The sequence below is a fragment of the Pezoporus flaviventris genome, unplaced genomic scaffold (assembly GCF_033815535.1).
Source record: "Pezoporus flaviventris isolate CSIRO_AGI_PZ_B2104156 unplaced genomic scaffold, CSIRO_AGI_Pfla_v1 ptg000025l, whole genome shotgun sequence".
NCBI classification, from domain to species: domain Eukaryota; kingdom Metazoa; phylum Chordata; class Aves; order Psittaciformes; family Psittacidae; genus Pezoporus; species Pezoporus flaviventris.
Window position 1 is genome coordinate 32,376,469 of NW_026892573.1, and position 23,363 is coordinate 32,399,831.

Below are 23,363 nucleotides of genomic sequence, written 5' to 3' on the forward strand. Positions count from 1 at the left end.
ATGCAGTGAATTATTTGGGAAGAACTGAATAATTCGATAAGAATCTCTGCGTATCCCAGAAAACGTGGCAAAAAGAAAACCCAAGGAGCCAGCCCTATTAAAACAAACCCAGACAAGATGGTGAGTTCAGCACAGAAACCTCATCACAGGCATTATCACCAGTTACAACCAGTGCAACTTGAGGTTCCTCTGATTCCAGGGGCAGCTTGACAGCAATGCAAAGTGTGAGGATGCCGTGTTCCTGAAACCTTAGCTTACAACTCTTCAGCATTCTTGGTTCTGTTATAGAAGAACTTCATCCTCTGCTCCTTTATATTCCTCAGGGGACCTTGAGCAACCTGGTCTAGTGGAAGATGTCCCTGCTTGTGGTACTGGATGAGCTTTAAAGTCCCTTTAACCCAAACCATTCTATGATCTATGTATTGTGCTAAGGCAGCTGGTGACAAAGCTCAAGGGGATTTATGTTGTTAGCTTGCAGTTCCTGCAGGTACATACAAGGAAGCAATTGGAAAGGATTCTGCAGTATAATTTATGAAGATTTCCTGTGTCCTGCAGAACCATCCGTGACTCATCAGCGATTTGGACAGCACTGAGATGTACATCATATCAAAGGAATTCTGCAGGGCCAGCTCTCTTGGCAGCCTCACAGTGATCTATATCTCCAGTGCAACTTTGGTTTTAGTGTGACCAACCAGTATAATTGAATTACCAGTGTCACTGTCCTCAGCCAAACTGCCTCTGAGCTTTTATAGCTCCCTCTGTTGAATTAACCATCCAAGCTGCTTTTTACCTGACAACACAGGTTCTCCATCTCTCCAGCTTTTTGATGAGTTAATAATTAGAACCTTGCTTGGTTTATGACGCTTTGCATGCTCCAGGTCAATCACAGAATGGTTTGGGTTGGAAGGGACCTTAAAGCTCATCCAGCTCCAGCCCCTGCCACGAGCAGGGACCCCTTCCACTAGAGCAGCTTGCTCCAAGCCCCTGTGTCCAACCTGGCCTTGAACACTGCCAGGGATGGGGCAGCCACAGCTTCTCCGGGCATCTTATGTTGCTGAAAACCTTTCCTTTGCACTTTAAGAGGCTTTAACTGTATCGATATTTGAAGCTGCATGAACTATCCCAAATTCAGTATAGGTTTTTCAGCTGCTCTATAGTATTTGTGTTATAATCCACTTACTCCACCTTGGACACAACACAAGCAGGCAGGAGTGAAGGGTGGTGGTTTCCTATTTTCACAGCTTGGAACACCCGGAGAGCCCGTGTCTGTCAGTGCTCTGCAGTTCTGGGTTGCTATTCATGTAACCCAGTGAGGCAGAAGAGCAGTGATAAGGGAAAGAGCAGGGAAGATTTCTCCCTGCAGTTCATTCTCCAGGGTTTTGTTCGGCCCAGTTTTAAATGGCTCAAGCTGCTGAAGTGATTCAGGCTCTGACATTCTGGCAGGGTGTGAAACAGAATCTGGCAGAGGTGCTGGGACTGAAGGGCTGGTTTTGTTCCCGTTGAAACCTGTCACAAATCTCCCCCTGCTTTCAGTCAGAACAGGATCAGCTCCTCAGACTCATTCTGTTTGAATCCGCTCAGCAAAACCAGCAGAAGAATCTAACTTTGTTGTACTCTCTTACAATCCCTTTTGGGTTCACCCTCCTCTGTTTCAGTGTCCTCCAGTGCAGCCAAGGCTTTCTATGCAGGGAAAGGAGCTGCTTTTGTTAGGCTCTGAGTAATAGCCCTGGATTAGCAGTCCCTGTCTGATGTCTCATTCAGACTCTTGCATTGCCTAGTTGGTTTCTCTTAACCCTGATACTGGAAGTGAAAGCCCTCCAGAGCCATACTTTAAAAATCAATGAAGAGAGGAAAAGCTAATTGATTTTTGCATTCTTTTTATGATTAGTTCCTTTATAAGGGAGCCCATTAAACTTGGGCACTCCCTGATGAGAGGGAAGTTTACTGCAGTCTGCTTTACCCCACTTTCAGGCTCAGCTCCCTTGTTGCCTTGATCTTACAGCTTTCTTTTCTCTCTTCCCACTCGTAGGTAAAGGGACGCGTTAAGAATGACACAGTTTGGGACAATCTGGATTCATTTCACTTTCAGAAGTGGTGTTCTGGATTTCTTACTGTTTCAGCAGTTATTGAGTTCAAGTTACATGTAAATCCGTTTCTGCCCTGTTCTTCCACTTGCCCCCAGACAAGGATTTCTCTCATCGTAGGTCTCTAGTAAAATAGAGAGAAGGAAAAGACAAGTGATTCTGATTTATATCATCTGTGTGATATAAACCCATCACCTCTGCAAGCTGGATCTTGGAAAGAAAACCTGTCACAGAGTGCTCTGGTGGGAGCACTGTTCTGGGCAGCAAATGGACATTTTGGCTAACATCAAATCAGTGTTTTTCTGAGTTCTGTGTATTGAAGAGAGATTAAAACCACAGTTCTGGGGCAGCCCAGAGACCCTGTTGCCACCTGAGGCCAGGAGAGTGACCCAAACGGCTCCAAGAAGACCCTGCCATACAACACCACAGACCAGGACCACTTCCTTATACCAGCAGCCAGCCTGGTGCCAGCCTGGAAGCAGCAACCATCACTTGTGTGCTTTGATTTCTGCAGGTATTTTGCAGTCTGGAGACATGTTCTCATGTGCTCGAGATGTTTGTCTGCCTTTACCATGCTGTTCTCCACACTTCCTGCACTGTCAGCAAGTTCCTTCATGCTTCAAAGGCCCAAGTGAATAAGCACCATTTACCACCTCCCCTTTCCCCCCCCTTCATCTCTCAGTGGTGCCCCTCCAGCTCTCCCTGGCTGCCTCCTTTGTCTGCAGCACTGCCATGAAACACTGCCTGTGTTTTACAAAGCAGAGTTGCTGCCATGAGTTCCAGTCAAGGCTGAACACTGATCACTAAAGAAGCATCTAGACTGTATGTGTACCCTTGTCTTAGCTGGTAGGATTGGGAAAGGACTTTGGGAAATGAAGGGAAAAATGAAGTAAGGTTGGGGGGATGGAGGGAAGGGGAAATGGAAGGAAGTGGGACTACATGTTTCAAGAAAGGGAGGAATAGGGGCAGGGATGGATAGGGGCTTTCTGGACTGCAGACAGAGGGGGAGTTCTGATACAGGAAAGTATAGCTAGCACATTAAAAGAGGAAACTGTGACTCTATTTTCATGCCTGCTTTTGGAGCACATCAGTACTGGGTTTACTACCTGAAAGCAGACCTTGCCATCATGGCACTCCTCTCGCACAATGGAGGATTAAAATGCAAGTGGTCAGACCCTGGTGTGAATTCACATAGCTCCAGTGGCTGACCCAATGGGTTTGAAGCTTATGCTCCATAGCCCCCCCCCAAAAGAAGCTTATGGCATTTGAATATGTCTTTTAGCTGAGGTTACCTGTGCTGGTTGTATCTTTTCAAGAACCAAAACTCTTCAGATCAGTGAGAAAACATCCAAAATCTGAGTCAAACCCAGGATCCAGTACAGCTCCATAGGGAATTACAGTGGAGGATTCATCTTCTTAAGCTCGAATTAGCAGCATGCCTCAAAACTGGGCTATATGTGCTTAGGTTCAGCTGTTAACCGATGAATCGAAGACTGACCTTGCTGTTAAGCCATTACCCATCTGTATTTTAGGACTTCCAGAGATACACAAGGCTTCCAGAATCAAACAGTCACTTGTGGCTTCCCTAGTACTCACTGCTCCCCAAAGCTCTCAGTGCTCCTAGCTGTCTCTCTGCAATTTCCTGGCTAAAGGAGACCTGGAATGTAGAAGTGAATTCACCACCAGAGGCTCTGCCAGATTCCAGGGCTTCAGTGAAGCAATAAGAGATGTTTTAAAGTTGGAATGGCATGAAGATTGCTCTGAGTTCCCAATCAACTGTAGGGTAACTTAACCAACACGAACGTAACCCTTAAGGAGAAGCTGAATGATTTGGGTTTGAAGCATCAAAAACATGTACCAGGTTGTAATTACTGTTATACATGAACCAGGCAGATACCAAGTCTACTTTGAGCCTTTGATCCAGAAATGCAGGACCAAGAAGCAACAGGGAATGTGCCCAGTATGATGCTCTAACCATTTATCTAGAATGAAACAATTGGATAGAGGCAAATCCTTAGAAATGGTAATTCATATGCTGGATTTTCAACTTCACACAGTGCTGAAATCAAACAAATCCAGACCCAGCTTTGCTAAATACAGGTTCTTACCCCTGTATTTGAACTCATTCTGGGCAGAGAGATCATAGAATGGTTTGGAAGGGACCTTAAAGCTCACGCAGTTCCAACCCCTGCCACGGGCAGGGACCCCTTCCACTAGAGCAGCTTGCTCCAAGCCCCTGTGTCCAACCTGGCCTTGAACACTGCCAGGGATGGGGCAGTCACAGCTTCTCTGGGCACCCTGTGCCAGCGCCTCAGCACCCTCACAGGGAAGAGCTTGTGCCTAAGAGCTCAGCTCAGTCTCCCCTCTGGCAGTTTAAAGCCATTCCTCTTGGCCTGTCCCTAGAGGCCCTTGTCCAAAGCTCTCTCCACTATGGTAGGCAGTGCACATCCATGTTAAATACACAGCAGATGCAATGTGCAGCTTGCAGGCATTTTGCTGCTCTTTTCTAGCTTCTTTTGTGATGGGTCTCACACACCATCTAACATCAGGATATGTACGATAGGAACCAGATGCTGCTCTCCAGCACTCAGGTGTTCTGGCCCTTTAGTTATTTTGCTTTCCTGGCACTAGAACACTCTCAATCTTACTTAGGAAATGAAAGATTGTGGCTGACCTGCTTTTGTGTGGTTGCTTGGAGAAAACACGTACTCATGTGCATCCCAGATCTGTGTCCAGAAACGCTCTCCCTGCTCCTTGAGTCTCTTGTTTTCTCTGGACAAAGCAGAATGAAAAGGACACAGTTCTGATGTGGGAATGGTTTAGGAATACTTTGCAGAGCTGTACAAGCTTCTGCCATATGTAGGGCAGCGATGAATCATTGTCTTCTCCATGGCTTCACACCACACAAACAACATTAGTTTGCTGGACTGACTGCTGATTTACTGGGTGAGAAACCTCCAGGCAGTAAAACGCTGACCCACCATCACCGTCAGCTTTGCTTGCTGGTGCTTGCTGCTTCCTCATCTTCACAGGGAGATCTCTGGCTGAGGAACCTTGGAATTGTGTATTGCATGACTATAGGGATCCTTTCCTCTGTTCCTCTTTTTCCACTCCTTGCCTGACTACTGAAGACTTGGAGCCAATTAAAGTTCAAGTCATTCATGAACTCTGGTTTCTTCCTTGTAGGCTGAGGCCAATTTGTCTGTAATTGCTGGAGCAGATGAAAGGAGAGGATGGATGATTGCAGGTGACTAAGCTGGTATGTCATAACAAGTTATGTCCCTCAGCTGAGATTTACCTGCTGTGATTTCACTCTCTGAAGTTCACTTTTCTGTGTTCCCTCTGCATTGTGTCAGCCAAGACAGGTGGGAATTTGAGCTGGCTGAAGAAACACCCAGGACAAATCTTATGTGGACCAGTCCCTGGATCCCTCCTGCACAAATAGCTGTGCTTGTGCAGTGCAGGGAGTAGCTCAGGAGCAGAGATGCACAGGAGAGTAAGAACTATTGATAGGGGTACTGCTGACAGAGAAGGAATCTGGACTGCTCCTTGTGCTGGATGTCTGATGGGGAGGAAACTGTGGTTCTGACATGATCAATGTAAAACTGATTGTGCAACAGAGTTGGTCTTTGAGGCTGGGGCCTGGTGCCAGGCTTCTTCCCACAGGACACAAGAGATCCTTTGGAGGAGTAAGAAATCCTCTTTTCAACCCATACTGGAAAAGGGTCACCTGACTTATCCTGAGTACAAGGCCCATGGCAGGGGCTTGGAACTAGACGGTCTTTAAGGTCCCTTCCAGTCCAAACCAGTCTGTGATTCTATATCTCACTCATTCCTCTCTCAAATACCAGACTGGTTTGCAGTCGTAGCTCTCTATCCCTTTCTGATGATGTTCATGGACATCCCTAATGCCTTTTCCTCCTTTTGTTTGGGAACACCCTCTGAAATATCCAGCAATATTTCAGACAAAAGAGTCTTAAAATTTGGGTAGTTTCAGAAAATGGTAAGAATTGTATTCCCAGGATATTCCTTCAGGAGATCTCTTTGTGGCTCCAAGTTACTACAGAGTAGGATAATAAAACATAATGCAGTTCTGAATATTCTGGTGAGATCCCTTGGCAGTAAGCTTTAATTGAAACAATTTCTGAACTGAGTTAATCTGTGTGTACACAGTCTTTCCTCAACTTCAAGCAGCTTTAAAAGCAGTTATAACTAAAGTCCTGGTTATTTCGTGCTGCTTTATACATAGAATCAATGCACAGTTTGGGTTGGAAGGGACCTTAAAGCTCATCCAGTCTCAACCCCCTGCCACAGGCAGGCACATCTTCCACTAGAGCAGCTTGCTCCAAGCCCCTGTGTCCAGCCTGGCCTTGAACACTGCCAGGGATGGGGCAGCCACAGCTTCTCTGGGCACCCTGTGCCAGCGCCTCAGCACCCTCACAGGGAAGAGCTTCTGCCTAAGAGCTCATCTCAGTCTCCCCTGTTCTGGCAGGTTAAAGCCATTCCCCTTGGCCTGTCCCTATAGGCCCTTGTCCCAAGCCCCTCTCCAGCTTTCCTGCAGCCCCTTTAGGCACTGGAGCTGCTCTCAGGTCTCCCCTTCAGGAGCCTTCTCTTCTCCAGGCTCACCCAGCCCAGCTCTCTCAGCCTGGCTCCAGAGCAGAGCTGCTCCAGCCCTCGCAGCATCTCCATGGCCTCCTCTGGCCTCGCTCCAACAGCTCCACGTCCCTCTTGTGCTGCTGCCCCAGAGCTGGATCAGGGCTGCAGGGGGGGTCTCCCCAGAGCGCAGCAGAGGGGCAGGATCCCCTCCCTGAGCTGCTGCTCATGCTGAGCGTACAAGTGCAGCTGTAGCAGGGCTGGTGGATCAATGCACCCACTGTGTATGGATCAGGCCTTTGGTCAACCACTGCAATTACCTCACCCATCTGTTATCCATGTGGTTGAATGAATGGGTTTGGTAAAATATCTTATCGAACAAGGCATGTTTATGAGTATTTTGGACCAATCCCTCCCCTGGCTTCAAGAGTTCATTTTTTGTATTATCAGGATGCATCCATGTTTCTGAAAAGGCTAAATTGTGGCCATCTTCAAAGTGAAGTGGCTGATCCACTCCCTTATACTGGCATGAGCATCTTCCTGTTGCCACCAGATGACAGACAACAGACAGGCCACACTCCAGGGAGCTCAGGTAATCTGTCTATGTGGTTTTAAATCCAGTTAAATACACCCAACAGAGGGAAGTAATTCCCAGAGGGCAATTCCCCACCGGGTTCCACTGGCTGGGATCAGCCCCACTGCAGCCTGCTCACACTCATCGCAGTCCCACACTCACATTCTCACTTCCTCCATCGGTTTATTTTTGCCCTGTTCCTTTTTCTGCTGGTTCAGCTCCCAAACAAACTTATCACAGGAACTGATAAATGTTGGGACAAGGGGGAAGGGCAGGACTGTGGCAGCGCTGCCCTAATCTGTCCTCCATGGGCTATACACTGGGTCTAAAAGGCAGCTCGGGGGTGGTGACCTGTGTTATTTGTGTCTCTTTTGTCTCTGTCTACCTAATGTTTTACTTGTAGACAGCATGTTCCATGCCCACAACCTCATGCTCTGTTCTTGTCAGTGGTGCAGCTGTACGATCATAGAGTCATGAAATGGTTTGGGTTAGAATCATAGAATCACAGAATGGTTTGCGTTGGAAAGGACCTTAAGATCATCCAGTTCCAACCTCCTGCCATGGGCAGGGACACCTCACACTAATCTCACCCAAGGCTCTGTCTAACCTGGCCTTGAACACCGACAGGGATGGAGCATTCACAACCTCCCTGGGCAACCCATTCCAGTGCCTCAGCACCCTAACAGGAAAGAACTTCTTCCTTATATCCAATCTAAACTTCCCCTGTTTCAGTTTGAACCCGTTACCCCTTGTCCTATTCCTACAGTCCCTAATGAAGAGTCCCTCCCCAGCATCCCTGTAGCCCCCCTTCAGACACTGGAAGCTGCTCAGAGGTCTCCACGCAGCTTCTCTTTTCCAGGCTGAAGAGCCCCAACTTTTGCATCCTGTCTCCATACAGGAGCTGCTCCAGCCCCTGATCATCCTCATGGCCTCCTCTGGACTTGTTCCAACAGCTCCATGTCCTTTTTATGTTGAAGGGACCTTAAAGCTCATCCAGTTCCACCCCCCTGCCACGGGCAGGGCCACCTTCCCTCACATGGGAAGCGCTTCTTCCCATTCGAATTCAATCAAATCCCTCCTCTCTTTCTCTCAGCAGAGCACAAGCACTGAGCCCGAACTCCTGCGAGCAGGCTGACAAGTTCCCAGCAAGCTTTGGATCCGCATCCCTGCACTCCACACAGCGCAACCCCTCAGCCTGTGCAGCTCGGCAGCAGGGCAGGGCCCGGCTTAGTTCCTGCCTTTTGGGGATCACCCAGCCCTCACCGGACCCGGCTCTGCGATAGCACAGCGCCATAGGGCCAACAGCATAGAGTCACTGCAGCGCTGCACGCCAAGGGTGTGATCACCGGTGATCCGCTCCCCGCCTTGTGCCTCCCGTGATGGCGTGAGCCACAAGCGCTTTGCCTTCCCTTCCTCCTTCCCTTCCTCCTTCCTTCCTTCACTCCACCAAGGTGCGGGCTCCCCGGGGCACCACAGCGGCGAGACAAGCGCCGAACCGCGGATCTGCTGCCCCGAGAAGGTACCACAAGCCCTTAAAACTTTCCATCCCGTATCCGCATCCGATACCAACCCCCCCCCCCCGCTTCACCGTCCGATGCTCCCCCTTCCCCGGTCCCGCCCCACCGCGCCCCGGTGCCCACCTTGGCGGCCGCCTGGAGCCAATGGCTGCGGCAAGGCGGGGAGCGGAGGGGAGGGAAGGGAAGGGAAAGGGAAGGAGAAGGAAGGCGGTGCTGGGGAGCCGGGCAGCACCTTGCGGCGGGCGGAAGGTGAGTCCCGCCGGGCCGGGGAAAGGGCATTTCCTCGTCGCTTGTTGTTGTGGAGCCGGGAAGTTTGCGCAGGGGTTGAGCTGCTGGGGTTTTGCTGCTTCTCTTCATCCTTTTTTTTTCTCCTCCTTTTCTTATCGGAGGGGGTTTCTGAGCCTGGCTCCCTCCTGCCTCCCCCCTCCTGCTCATTCATTTAACAAAGGGTTATCTTTAGCCGCGGTTCTGGGGTCCCAGAGCTAAAGGTTGGGGTGAGAATCGGGGCTTAGCCCGTAGTTTGTGCTGCGCACCCCGCGCTGCCTTCGGCTGGAGGAGCGGGTGCTGTGGGCAGACACAAAGAGTTAAGGAGCTGGACCCTTGCTGGGCGATGGGGTGATGCAGCCCCGGGGCTTTGTGTTGCTGGTGCGAAGGGATGGGATGGTTTTTAACCCCCCTCGCCCGTGTGTGTGGATGAAGCCGTGGCTTTTGGCTAAGAAAGTACTTAAAAGGAAAGCTGAACTTGGGATCGTGGGATAATTCAGATTGGGAGCGAGCTCAGGAGCTCTCTAGCCCAGCCCCGAAAGCAGGGGCTTCAGCCGAGGGTAGCATTGAATGGCCACCGTCAGATGGTGGCACCTCTGGGTGCTCCTCAGTGGGAGCCCGAGGGAGAGGCAGCACCCCCAGAACGAGCTCTGCGGGGCAGCAGCGCTTCTCTCCTCCACCCTGCATGGAAATGCCCCTCTCCACAGCTCCCCCGTGCCTCCAATCCCTGTCCCTGCTCCTTTTGTTATCCAGAGGGCTTCGCATTCAGGAGAGCCGGCTCCATCCGTGTGTGTGTGTGCGTCGTGGTGCATCGGCTCCTGCTGAGCACTACTCGATCCTCAGTCCGACATTAACTCCAGGAGTTCTTCAGGAGCAGGATTTATAAATAGATGTCAAAACCGGGCTCATTGCTGGGACTTTTTACGTGCTGTAAGCCATGTGCTTTGTGGGCTGATTAAATATGGTATATAAATATATATGTGTGTTTAAGAACAGCTGTAAAAGCTCAGTGAGCCAGGCTTTACAAAGTGAAAGCAGGTATTGCACTGGATGAAATGGCTGTGCCAGGCACAGACGGAAGAGGGTTTGTTCTCTTTGCTTGCACTTACTCTTTGTACAGTGCCTCATGGATGCCTCTCCCTGAACCGCCTCCCCCTTCTTACCTGGAGTTTCCTGGTGTTGCACACATTACACAGGAGCATCTTCCTGCCTGGTGCTCCAACACCTCTCCGTGTGTTAATGCACTCACTTATTAGGATAAGGCTGGAAAACCTCCTCTTTGGGGGTGTGTGTGTCTGCCAAATGCATAGAAATTGCTTTTCCCTGCCTATTTTCTGTGGGTAAGTCAGCAGAGTGAAGCTCTGCGCAGAGAACAGAAGGTACAGTGAGAATCTAAACGGGTCTGAATACTGCATGTGTTTAACCATGGATTGCCCCTGTCTTGTGCCACGGGATGGAATTTGTTCTTGGCTGTACTGGAGAACAAAGCTGGAGTTTGAGGCTGGATAAGCTGGGTGGGTATTCAGCCGTTTTGAGCCCTGTGGGGAGGGCCCAGCTGCTTTCAATGAGGTGATATAACTGCTGTTCATTGACTTGGAAATGAAAGCTGAAAATAAAATTGAAGAGGAAAGCGTTCTTGTAGCGTGACAGCGGGAATGCCTTGACTGGTTGTAGGGAATATTGTGTGCTCTGGAGGTTGCTCAGAAAAGAAAGGGGAGGGAATGGCTTTAACTGCCTGAGGGGAGACTGAGCTGAGCTCTTAGGCACAAGCTCTTCCCTGGGGGGGTGCTGAGGTGCTGGCACAGGGTGCCCAGAGAAGCTGTGGCTGCCCCATCCGTGGCAGTGTTCAAGGCCAGGTTGGACACAGGGGCTTGGAGCAAGCTGCTCTAGTGGAAGGTGTCCCTGCCTGTGGCAGGGGTTGGGACTGGAGGAGCTTTAAGGTCCCTTCCAATACAAACCATTCTATGAAATGTAAGCTTTTATCCATGCTTTTCCATGCAGCATGGGGATATTGGAGGAAACATGTGACAGGTCCAGTGGAACTTGCACAGGTGGAAATGCTTTGCTTGTTTTTTGTGTCTCTGCATTGCTCCCCCTGGATTAAACCCTCTTCTTGCCCAAGAAGCCAAAGAACTGTTTGATTACTGCTGATTCCTGTGTAGCCTTTTCCAGGTCCATGCAGACCTTTTTCCTCAGCTTTGACCACCAGTGCATGAAATCCACCTACTTCACTAAGTAGGGTTTTGGTTCTGTCTTGCTTTCTGAATGAGTGAGCTGCAGTGCTGCTTCTTCCCTTCTTTTCCCTTTCGTGCACCTGTGCCACTTCCTCCATGTGGGAAGTTCTGTCATTTCAGAAGTCACTGGTTCAGCTCCAGTTCCCTTCTATTCGCCGGCGTCTGCGCAACCACCGAGAGCTGCAATGGGCTTTTCTCAGCAGCAAAATACAGAAATGCCCCAGAGCTCCACCCTGAAAGGGCTCTGGTTTTACAGCTCATCCTGTCTGCAGCAGACAACAGAAGCAAACAGGCTTTGTGAAGGATGCGGCCACTCGTTGTGAGGAGGTGCAAGAAACGGACTGAAACCAGGCGACTAAAACCAAAAGTCACACTTTTTAAGTCAATTGTTAGCCCTTTGACAGGTACAAGAATATCTTTTGTTGGTGTTTTCCTCTGTGGGAAGGTGAAAGAATATTGTGTGTCAGAATTGTATTGGGTGAAAGAATCATCATAAAATCCCAGAGTGGTTTGGGTTGGAAGGGACCTTAAAGCTCACCCAGTCCCAACCCCTGCCACGGGCAGGGACACCTTCCACTAGAGCAGCTTGCTCCAAGCCCCTGTGTCCAACCTGGCCTTGAACACTGCCACAGATGGGGCAGCCACAGCTTCTCTGGGCACCCTGTGCCAGCGCCTCAGCACCCTCACAGGGAAGAGCTTCTGCCCAAGAGCTCATCTCAGTCTCCCCTCTGGCAGGTTCAAGCCATTCCCCTTGGCCTGTCCCTAGAGGCCCTTGTCCAAAGCCCCTCTCCAGCTTTCCTGCAGCCCCTTTAAGGTATTGAAGGAGCCTTTTTCTATGCCTGTCAAGGAGCTGAACTCATTCTTGACCTGATGTCTTGGTCTGTGTCAGAGTTGGGAGGATGTGGGAGTGCTCTGCTTGATGCTGAGGGGTTGCTCTTACAGAGAAATTAGTTTGTGTAGTGTGTGGCTCTTGTTAAGCACTTGCACAGCTCCCACCTGGGAGGACCCTCTTTGCACCCCTGTTCCCAGAGATGGGAATGGCTGGTCCTTTCCCTTCGGTGGCAGCAGAACTTGGACTGTCAGCAGCTGCTCACTCATGCGGCACATAAGTCGCTGTGATCAGTTCTTCCCGTCTGAGCATAAGGCATGTGATGCTCTTCAGGAATGAATAGCTTAAAAACATCTGATGCTGCTCATGCTAACCAGGATGTACTCAAGTTTAGGCTTGAAATTCCTGACTTTGGGAGCAGTGTGCGTGGCTCATGTGGCTGTGAGGGATAACACTCAATGACTGCTCCTTTGTGCAGGAGAGGAAGACTTTACTCCTGTCCCTCCTGAGGCACATCCTTGGAGCTTTAGGCAGGGGTGTTTGGGTCCTCCCATGCTCTCTCCTGTGCAGCACTGGTGGTGGGGTGATTGTCGCAGGTTCAGAGCCCTTGAGGGGGTTCACATGATGCAAACGGGGATGCTCAGAGCTGAACGGGTCTCCCCAAGCTCTCAGTATGATCAGGAGAGAGTTAAAGGCCCTTTCAGGATGTGGTACGTGGAGCCTTTCAGTAGGCGTTTTAATATAGGTCAGAAAGTTGCACTCTAAAAATGCTGATTCCTCTTTGTAGCCACCCTGATTTCCTCTGTCTCCCATGCAGTGTGCTCCTCTGTGGCAGCAGGTATCTGAGAGGAGCTTCGCTTACTCCTTGCTGTAGGGATGCAGGCAGGCAGCATTGCAACCAAATCATGGAATCCCATGGTTTCGGTTGGAAGGGACCTTAAAGCTCATCCAGTCCCAACCCCTGCCACAGGCAGGCACATCTTCCACTAGAGCAGCTTGCTCCAAGCCCCTGTGTCCAACCTGGCCTTGAACACTGCCAGGGATGGGGCAGCCACAGCTTCTCTGGGCACCCTGTGCCAGCGCCTCAGCACCCTCCCAGGGAAGAGCTTCTGCCTAAGAGCTCATCTCAGTCTCCCCTCGGGCAGGTTAAAGCCATTCCCCTTGGTCTGTCCCTACAGGCCCTTGTCCCAAGCCCCTCTCCAGCTTTCCTGCAGCCTCTTTAGTTGCACAGCTTGTACCAGTTCCCTTCATTTTAGCACTTGTCTGTTGGGGTTGAGGGAAGAGGAAACTCGAGAGTGATCTGATTAAGTGCATTTCCAGGGGAATTTGAAGAAAAAGTGGAAGTTTTCTGTTCTGCTTTATGCACTAATACACCCCTGGTGAATTGTTTGGGCTCTGGAGTATCTGCTTAAACTGGTAATCCAAAAGTTCCTGATTCCAGATGTATATTTGACGATGGCCTTTCTCTATCTCTCGCATCTAGTCTGAGACGCAGGTTAAACAGTAACTTTCCTGCCATGATTTCTTTCCTTCTTGCAGGCTGTGCTCTTTGGACCTGCTGTATAGGTGGTTTATTTCACTCTTAAGCTGATTTAACTGCTTTAAAGTCATTGTGTTCCCTACTTCCTCTCTAGAATTGGTCAAGTAATGTGGTGGCAAATCGGGCATCCTTTTATCACCTTAGGCTTAGAAAAAGGAGGAGAAAAAACAAGTTAATGGTATAGCAGAAAGACCCTAATTTGGAAGAGCCAGGCCAGCTCAGAAGGCTGCAGAAATAGCAACCAAATGTACTTCGTGCAATGAAACCATTTCTCCTGCAGTGGCCCTTTGTGATCCCAATTACCAACGTGTGTGATACCCTGTGGCTGCCTGGAAGTGCAGGATGCCCTGCTGAAACACTTCCTTCACCTGGGTAACTGTGGGACCACAGGGATGTCGAGTGGTGCATGCAAGTGGGGCCCAAATCTTGTTTTGTGCCTTATTTCCCCTCTTCTTTTTCCATCGTCAGTCCATACCTGTAATCTAAATGGAGAATGGGGAGGAAAATAACTGCTGTACATAGAACCCCAGACTGGTTTGGGTTGGAAGGGACCTTAAAGCTCATCCAGTTCCAATCCCCTGCCACGGGCAGGGACACCTTGCAGCTTGCTCCAAGCTCCTGTGTCCAACCTGGCCTTGAACACTGCCAGGGATGGGGCAGCCACAGCTTCTCTGGGCACCCTGTGCCAGCGCCTCAGCACCCTCCCAGGGAAGAGCTTCTGCCTAAGAGCTCAGCTCAGTCTCCCCTTTGGCAGGTTAAAGGCAGGTTAAAGCTGGAGTGAGAAATAGTTCACTTTGAACTGATGGCTTGTTTCATGTGGGTTTTCTCCTCATTCACATATAGAACCTTAGTGTAATGTGAAATACCATATCACTCCTTTAGCATAAAGCTTTTCCAATGGAGATTATTTTGTGCATCTACGTATTCCCAGTTGCACGTTCTCTGCTGATCTTAAAATGGTTTTGGCTTGGCCACTTAACCCAAACTCCTCCATAGCAAGAGAAGCGATTCCTTTTGTGGAACTTGGGTTTAATCTCTGTGAGTGAACATCTTGCAGTTTCAGCAATGAATTCAACTTAAAGGCCTTGTGCCAGGTTGCATCTCTCCTTTGCCTTTAGTAGGTGTTCCAAGAATGTCTTATCTCAGTCATGCTTTGGAGAGGCTGGAAGTCACAGCTGAACGTAGAATTCATGTGCTTCCAGAGTACAGGCTTGTTTGGGATGAAGGGAAAGCTGATTTCCTTCAGCAGCAGAAGGGAGGAATATTCCAACCGCCCCTTTTCCAATCCCATCTATATTGAAGCTGGGTGTATTTCAGCTCCAGGCCCTGTGCTAGCACCTGTGTAAGGTGCAGTGTGTGTTTGAGCTTATTCCTGAGCTCTATAACCCAGTGTGTATGGAGCCAGGCTGAGAAAGTTGGAGCTGTTCAGCCTGGAGAAGAGAAGCTGCGTGGAGACCTCAGAGCAGCTTCCAGTGTCTGAAGGGGGGCTACTAGGATGCTGTGGAGGGACTCTTCATTAGCGACTGTAGTGATAGGACAAGGGGTAACGGGTTAAAACTGAAAGAGGGTAAGTTTAGATTGGATATAAGGAAGAAGTTCTTTACTGTCAGGGTGGTGAGGCACTGGAATGGGTTGCCCAGGGAAGTTGTGAATGCTCCATCCCTGTCAGTGTTCAAGGCCAGGATGGACAGAGCCTTGGGTGCCATGGTTTAGTGTGAGGTGTCCCTACCCATGGCAGGGGGTTGAAACTGGATGATTTTAAGGTCCTTTCCAACGCAAACCTTTCTGTGATTCTGTGATAGAGGGGATAAAACCCAAATGAGGCCAGGCTCCTGATGTGTCCTTTGTTTTTCTAGTTCATTCAGCTGCTCACCTGAGCCTCAACTCTGGTGTCCCTTCATAATACAAGGTACATTTAACAATCAGGTGGCAGCTGCAGAGACCAGCGAGTGCCCAGCACAGAAAGGAGTTAACCAAGGGCCACATCAGGATTTGAAATGCAATATTGATTAGCTCATTAAAATTAATAAGACACTCAATTAGAAAACTCCCATTACATTTTGCACTTCTGCTGGAAATAGAACCATTTATCTGTCCTTATCCTTTCAGGAATAGCTCGTTCCAGACAAATTTGAATGTCATTTTCTGTTACAAACCACAGAGTATGTTAACTCTTAGTGGAGCCCAAGTGTTTGATGCAGTACAACATCGGTTTTAACAGCCTGGAAGACGCAGTCATAGTATAATGTGCTTACAAGCTGCTTTGATTGAGTGTCATCGCAATTAGTGTATAACTGGACTGTGGTTGGGGTCAAAAATGGAAAGGCAGATGCTCACATAGAATCATAGAATGGTTTGGGTTGGAAAGAACCTTAAAGCTCACCCAGTTCCAACCCCTGCCACAGGCAGGGACCCCTTCCACTAGAGCAGCTTGCTCCAAGCCCCTGTGTCCAACCTGGCCTTGAACACTGCCAGGGATGGGGCAGCCACAGCTTCTCTGGGCACCCTGTGCCAGTGCCTCAGCACCCTCTTTCTGGCTGGTTCTTAGTAGATCAGACAAAACCTGTTTCAGAACAAAGCACATCGAGAGCAAACCCTTTGGTTCAAGCTCAGGGGTCAAGGAATAAGTTTGTGAAAGGGAGCATTGGTTCATGGAAAGGAAAAGCTTCACGTTTTTCCTGCTTCAGAAATATCTCTATGGCCTTTGTAATACAGAAATGGGATTTTCAGGCTGTAGATCTAATTGCCTTGTGGAACCTTAAATGATTTAGAGCTGAATTTCCAATAGGAATTTCTCTGCTTTGTTAAGTATTATAATTTGTTAAATAATGTCTCTAATACAGGATTTGCTTGAGAGGCTTTGATCTGCTTGACTCATGGCACTTGTGCTGAAATGAGATGTTGCTCCAGGAATACTCAGTGGCCATGCAAGAGAGAGGCTGGAGGAAGATAAAGATATAAAATGAAGATCATAGAATGCCAGACTGGTTTGGGTTGGAAGGGACCTTAAAGCTCCTCCAGCTCCAACCCCTGCCATGGGTAGGGACCCCTTCCACTAGAGCAGCTTGCTCCAAGCCCCTGTGTCCAACCTGGCCTTGAACACTGCCAGGGATGGGGCAGCCACAGCTTCTCTGGGCACCCTGTGCCAGCGCCTCAGCACCCTCAATGTAAAGAATTTCTTCCTTATATCTAATGGGAATCCTCCCTTTTGCTGCTCATCTCCTGGATGTGGTCACTCCCAACTCATTTTTCCATATAAGTTTGAATTCTCTTGCCATAATGACCAGACCATCCCCCTCTTCTGTTTCACCACCAAACATTAACCACAGGCTTATAGTTCACACCTCTGCTTTGCCCTGCCATTGCACTCATCTTCAGTCCCACTTGGGAACAACTGGAACAGCTTTGGGAATACTGGATAACCTTTGGGAGCTGAACTCAAAGGAGCAGCCTAGAAATGAGTGGTGCTAATGCCATGTGGTCCTTCCTCAAACCCATCCACTTTCCTGATAATCCAAGGAATCAGTGTGGTTCTTTAGGGAAAAGCATGCGTGTTGTGGGGGTGTGGTAAGGTGTTTGATGCTTTCTGCTCAGCTCCAAGACTGTGGAGATGTGAGAGCTGTGCAGAAATCTGTGTCATGTAAAAGAGGCTTCTCCCACTCTCCTCTGCAGAGGGAAATGTCAGGATTTGATCCATGTGTGCCTCAGAGGCTTAAAAAAGGAGATTTAAGCACACAGAGGCTTTGGTTTGAGCCTCAAATCCCTCCTTTTTGGGGGGGGGAAGTGAGGGTATGGACTGCATCTTCACATCAACATTAACCTTATGAGTAAATGAACCCAAATCAGTGAAATCTGCACTTACAGAAAAGCAGAGAAGTTGGGAGGGGAGGGAACTGCAGCACCAGTGACAAGTATTGTGTCACCCTTCTGCTCATCTCTTACAAAAGAATCTGTCTTTTAATTTCTGGCTCATCATATTTCTTGTTCTTGCCTCAGCTTCTATGCCTTGGTAATGAGGTGTCTGCTAAAAATTGCTGTCTCTTACGTTTGTCTGTCTTATAAATTCTACATGGTTTTGACTTCTATGGTAGCAGAGAGGATGATGGAAGAGGCTGTACCAGACTCGCAGAGAGGATGATGGAAGAGGCTGTACCAGACTCACAGAGAGCAGCAGGAGCCTCATCCACCAGCGGGCCAGTGCTAAAACAGTCTGAATGAGCAGGACTAGGACTTTTCTGGGTCTGCTTGAAGCCCTTCCTTATGTTCCTAAACCAGATTTTGAAGAGTATGAACCAAATTAAGCTGACACTTCACCTTGTTGAAGCTGCAGATGAGTCAGAGCAGTTCCTGTCCCTCTTTCCGTATTGGGGAGCCACAGTATCATGGAATCAAAGAGGTTGGAAAAGCCCTTTAAGCTCACCCAGCCCAACCATTCCCAGCACTGCCAAGGCCACCACTGCCTCATGGCACTGAGGCCTTGTCTCCACGGGGTGTGAACCCTTGCAGGGACGGTGACTGCAGCCCTGCCCTGGGCAGCCTGTTCCAATGCCTGAGCACCCTCTGGGGCAGGAATTGTTCCTCAGCTCCATCTAAACCTGCCCTGGTGCAGCTTGAGGCCGTTTCCTCTTGTCCCATCCCTTGTTCCTTGGGAGCAGAGCCCAGCCCCTCCTGGCTCCATCCTCCTCTCAGGCACTTGTAGGCAGCGATCAGGTCCCCCCTGAGCCTTCTCCACACTGAACCCCCCAGGTCCCTCAGCCCTTCCCCATCACACTTGGGCTCCAGGCCCTGCACCAGCTCCGTTGCCCTTCTCTGGCCCTGCTCCAGCCCCTCAATGCCTCTCCCGTAGTGAGGGGCTCAGAGCTGAACACAGGATTCGAGGTGCAGCCTCACCAGTGCCCAGTGCAGAGGAGGTGAGGGTAGGGCTGGGAAGGCCGAAAGCAGCACTTTCTTCAAGAAGAAAAAGCAAAGAGATTCTTTCAGCCCGCTCCTGAAAGCCAGGAAGCAGAGCCCAAGCAGCGTAAATCAGTGTCTCCCTCTGTGTAGGCTGTCTGTAAATGGAGGCAGACGGTCACAGGCGGTGTTTGAATCCTAGGTTCAATAAAGGCCCATCCTTTCGGTTAGACGAGGCAAAGCAGTGTCAGCTGTTGGGAGTTCAAACCCAGGATCTAAATACCTCCACAACTTGTCAGCAAGTGACTCACTGCACCGTCAGAGTCAGACTTCTGGCTCTCACATCAAAGTTCTGCTTGCTGAAACAGCGTCCTGCCAGCTCATGTTAACAGTTCCCCCCTCCCTGACTTGCCTCCAGTATACTCATGGTAAAGAAGAGGGGATGTGGGGGACAGGGTGGGAGAAGGCAGCAAGGGGATGTTAAACCATCAGAAATCTCATTACCCCTTCCTTATAGGCAGCTTTTCATTAGGTCTCTGTGTCTCTAAATGGGTCCTCGAGTTGCAAAAGACAAACATACACAAGGGACGAGCTGGCCACAGTTAGGAGAATTTAGTCATTTACTTGGTCCAACCAAAAACGTTGTGTGTGCAATGTCTTCTTTTAAAAGCATTGGCTACTTTAAACAAATGCCAACGTTGAAATGATCTCAACTTGATTTCCTTGGCCTCCTGCAGCATCTTGGGTTTGCTTTCTGTTGAATTCACATCATCAGCTTTATTTTAGATGCTCTTTGCTTTTTTTTTTAAGAGCCAGTCCTCTCCAAAACTAGGTACATCCTGCAAGAGCCCTTCCTGCCTTCTGGTCCAATACTTACTCATCCTGGGACCTAGTCCAGATGCCACCAGCAGGGCTTGTGTGGGCTTCTTCTGCTTGCTTTTAAACCATTTCATCACCTGCTTACATGTGGCAGCATTGAATGCATAAGCGTGCAGTTCGGGAGGTGATGGGCATGGAGATTAGAAGCTCATCTGAGCAGCAAGTGGCTTTCTGCTCTTCACATCAGACCTGCTTCTGTCATCAAGGCTTAAGCTGGGCATTACAGAAGATGCCTTGTGTATCTGATTGTGCTCAGGCGCTCTCTGCATCCCACCCTCTTCTTCTGGCTCAGTGTGAAGCGGCAGTGACCTCAACAAGGTGATCTCATCCAACGTGCGGTGTGGTTGGGTTTGCTTTTGAAGACGTGAGGCTCTGTTCCGTCTGCCCATCCTGCAGCTATAGGTAAATCCTCAGAGATCCAGCAGGATGAGCGTGCTGTCTTCCTGCCTCATGAATTCACACACTTCCCTTCTGTGGTGGGGCTCTTGTGAGCGTTGTTTTAGTTATAACAGGGTGTGCACTGAAAGGCTTCTCTATAAAGCATAACCTGCGCTAGTTTCAACGTCAAGCCTGTTTGACCTCTCTGGGAGGGCTCTGATCCTGCATTCCTAATGAACTCACTACAAATCTGGATGGAAAGAGCCTGTGGTTGACTTTGCATTCTCCTCGTCTAACAGATGAGAACCTGGTGGTTTGCTTTCTTTCCCCAAACCAGTCCCCCCGCTCCCATCACAAGACTATAAAGCAGGGATGTGGCTCTTGGCAGCTCTTTTCCTTTTGATGTGGTCCACGCAAAATTGCTATTAAAAGTATGATTCTGAACTTGCATTTTCTTGGAGACTCAATGTGTGATGAAAGGATGGGAGGGTTCTCTCTATACCTGCTGGGAGCGTGCTCCTCACTTGGCGTGTTTTGGAGGATCAGGGGATGAAGCTTGACCCAGCTGAGCTATGGTGGCACAAAGCCATGCAAAGACAAGGGTGCTTCTGCCTTTCAGCACGTGGCTGGGAGGTGACCTGGAGGAAACCTGAACAGAGCAATTGGAGTGAATGCAGCTGTAGTGTAGTATTGAAGATCCTAGAGCTGTCGGTAGGACTGGAACCTGGCTGTAAGGACTGGAAGACAGCTGGTGGCTGCTTGGGATTAGCTCACAAGTAAGTGCCTTTTTACTCTTGAGAGACCTGTCTGGCATTGTGGTACCTGCTGCATAGAGTGCTTAGTTTGGTTATTATGTTCTTACCTTCCTCTGTCCCCAAGTGATGTGACCCCCTAGCATCTGCCCAGTCAGCTCCTGCTGGAGCTGCTTATGCTCCGTATCTTGGAAGTCCTTGGTCCAAGATGGATTTTGACTCCTCTTGAACTAGTTCTGTCTTTAATAAATGTGTTTGGGAGGCAGAGCCTGACACAATATTACAGAATCCCAGACTGGTTTGGGTTGAAGGGACCTTAAAGCTCATCCATCTCCAACCCCTGCCACGGGCAGGGACCCCTTCCACTAGAGCAGCTTGCTCCAAGCCCCTGTGTCCAACCTGGCCTTGAACACTGCCAGGGATGGGGCAGCCACAGCTTCTCTGGGCACCCTGTGCCAGCGCCTCAGCACCCTCCCAGGGAAGAGCTTCTGCCTAAGAGCTCATCTCAGTCTCCCCTCTGGCAGGTTAAAGCCATTCCCCTTGGCCTGTCCCTACAGGCCCTTGTCCAAAGCCCCTCTGATACAGCATCACGTTGCTTTATCTCTGAACAACCTGGAATGCGTACAGAAAGACTTGGGCAGCATTTGTGCCTCCAAATTCACACAGCCAAGATGAAACCAAGCTGAGATCCTTTCATGTTGTCAGGACCTGTGCAGCAGGTATTCAGTAAGATCTGCTGGGCATGGAGGAACCAAACAAAGCTGGAGGTTTATTTTCCTTCTTTCCCTTTGTTTTTCCCTGACCTGGGGCCATAACTCTCTCAGTAGCCCATGGGTTCCAGCGGGAACAGTCAGGGACTGTCTTAGCAGCACTTGGGAGAGCCTAACCTCAAGAACAAAAGTAGTGTTTCATGTGGTTACGTACCGAAAGATGTGGGTAGGCTTCTAGTGGGAATCCAGCGAGCGCGTGGGAGCTTGATGCCCTCGGAAACTGTTGGGATTTGGCACCTAAGATGATGGAAAGGTATTTTTAAAACCTCTTAATTCTGACAATTGGCTCTGATGCTGCTCATTGGAGTGAGGGGGGAGGGCTGGGGGGATTTTGGGGTTTGCTGCCTCTGATCCTTATTACTTTCCAGCGGAAACAGGAGGAAAGCAACAGAACTGACTTCGGGGCTGGAGGGATTGATGCAGAAGGCAGATAAAAGAGCTCTGTGCTTGTGTTGCTCTATTCACCAAGGAGAGCAGACCTGTTTATGGGCTTCTGAAGGGTGTAAACACCAAGGAACGGAGGGTGGGGAAGAAGGAAGCTGTTTGAGTCTGCTCTGCAAGTGCCTGTGCAGGCAGGTAGATTCACACAGCCCCATCTGAACGGAGCATTGAACTCGAGTGTCACAGGGATGTGCTGGTGAGGAACAGAAGCGCTTTGGGTGGCAGCAAGGAAGGTGCCTGCTTTAGTGCTTCAGTCAGGGTGAACCACTTCAGTCTGCAGCTGTTTGGACCTCATGTTAACCTGGTGTCTGTCAGTGTCATCCCACTGCACAGGAGTGACTTTCCATTTGGGCCAGGTCAGGAGGAACCCAGACTGAAACCCCACTTCAGGCCACGATAGCTCCAGTCCCAAACTTGCGTTGTTAATGCTTGGATCTCAACCCTGTGTTAGTTAAAGTGGAGCTGGCTGCCATAGTGACACAGTTTAATCTTATCAATCCCTTTGTGGTACCTAAAAACTAAAGGAGGAAGGAAAGGATGGGAACCAGCTGTGCAGGGAGCAGGTTGGTGTGAGGAGGAGAGCAGGGACAGCAGGTAGGTGAAGCAGTCTTGGGATTGCTTTTCTGAGAGAAAATCACACTGGTTTGAGTGGGAAGGGACCTTAAAGCTCATCCAGTCCCTGCTGGAGCTGCTTATGCTCCATATCTAGAAGTCCTTGGTCCAAGATGGATTTTGACTCCTCTTGAACTAGTTCTGTCTTTAATAAATGTATTTGGGAGACAGCCTGACAGAATATAATAGAATCCCAGACTGGTTTGGGTTGAAGGGACCTTAAAGCTCATCCAGTTCCAACCCCTGCCATAGGCAGGGACCCCTTCCACTAGAGCAGCTTGCTCCAAGCCCCTGTGTCCAACCTGGCCTTGAACACTGCCAGGGATGGGGCAGCCACAGCTTCTCTGGGCACCCTGTGCCAGCGCCTCAGCACCCTCACAGGGAAGAGCTTCTGCCTAAGAGCTCAGCTCAGTCTCCCCTCAGGCAGGTTAAAGCCATTCCCCTTGGCCTGGCCCTACAGGCCCTTGTCCCAAGCCTCTCTCCAGCTTTCCTGCAGCCCCTTTAGGCACTGGAGCTGCTCTCAGGTCTCCCCTTCAGGAGCCTTCTCTTCTCCAGGCTCACCCAGCCCAGCTCTCTCAGCCTGGCTCCAGAGCAGAGCTGCTCCAGCCCTCGCAGCATCTCCATGGCCTCCTCTGGGCTCGCTCCAACAGCTCCACGTCCCTCTTGTGCTGCTGCCCCAGAGCTGGATCAGGGCTGCAGGGGGGGTCTCCCCAGAGCGCAGCAGAGGGGCAGGATCCCCTCCCTGAGCTGCTGCTCACGCTCTGGGGGTGCAGCCCAGCCCATGGCGTGGTTCTGGACCTTTATTTTCCTGGGCTGGATGTTAGGATTTGCTTTTTATATTCATTAGGACATAAATATCCCATACATTAGGATATAATCCATTGCAATTAGGGTATTTTGGGGAGTGCTTGATAACAAAGGTATTGAAATGTTACTTACACTTGATAAAACCATAGCAAAGAACATCAAGTCTCAACTGTTGAAGGTGCTGGGAACATGAGGGCAA

At 49.7% G+C, this 23,363-nt stretch overlaps 1 protein-coding gene and 1 long non-coding RNA gene across 3 annotated transcripts in view; one reads left to right on the forward strand and one right to left on the reverse strand.

Moving 5' to 3' along the window:
- Window positions 1-1,860: 1,860 nt before the first annotated feature.
- On the reverse strand, window positions 1,861-10,325 carry LOC133271693 (uncharacterized). Its single transcript, XR_009744222.1, has 2 exons — window positions 10,196-10,325; window positions 1,861-2,208 (listed from the first exon to the last, which is right to left on the reverse strand). It is a non-coding gene; the product is annotated as an uncharacterized LOC133271693 (long non-coding RNA).
- PAK1 (p21 (RAC1) activated kinase 1) overlaps window positions 8,907-23,363 on the forward strand; it is a 71,780-nt gene continuing 57,323 nt past the window's right edge. The window contains exon 1 of one of the 2 annotated variants that reach the window (XM_061458078.1): window positions 8,907-9,017. The gene's annotated coding sequence lies outside the window, so the exon portion shown is untranslated. Of the gene's footprint in view, window positions 9,018-10,001; window positions 10,373-23,363 lie in introns of those variants that run through there. The other variant, XM_061458080.1, reaches the window with a different exon arrangement.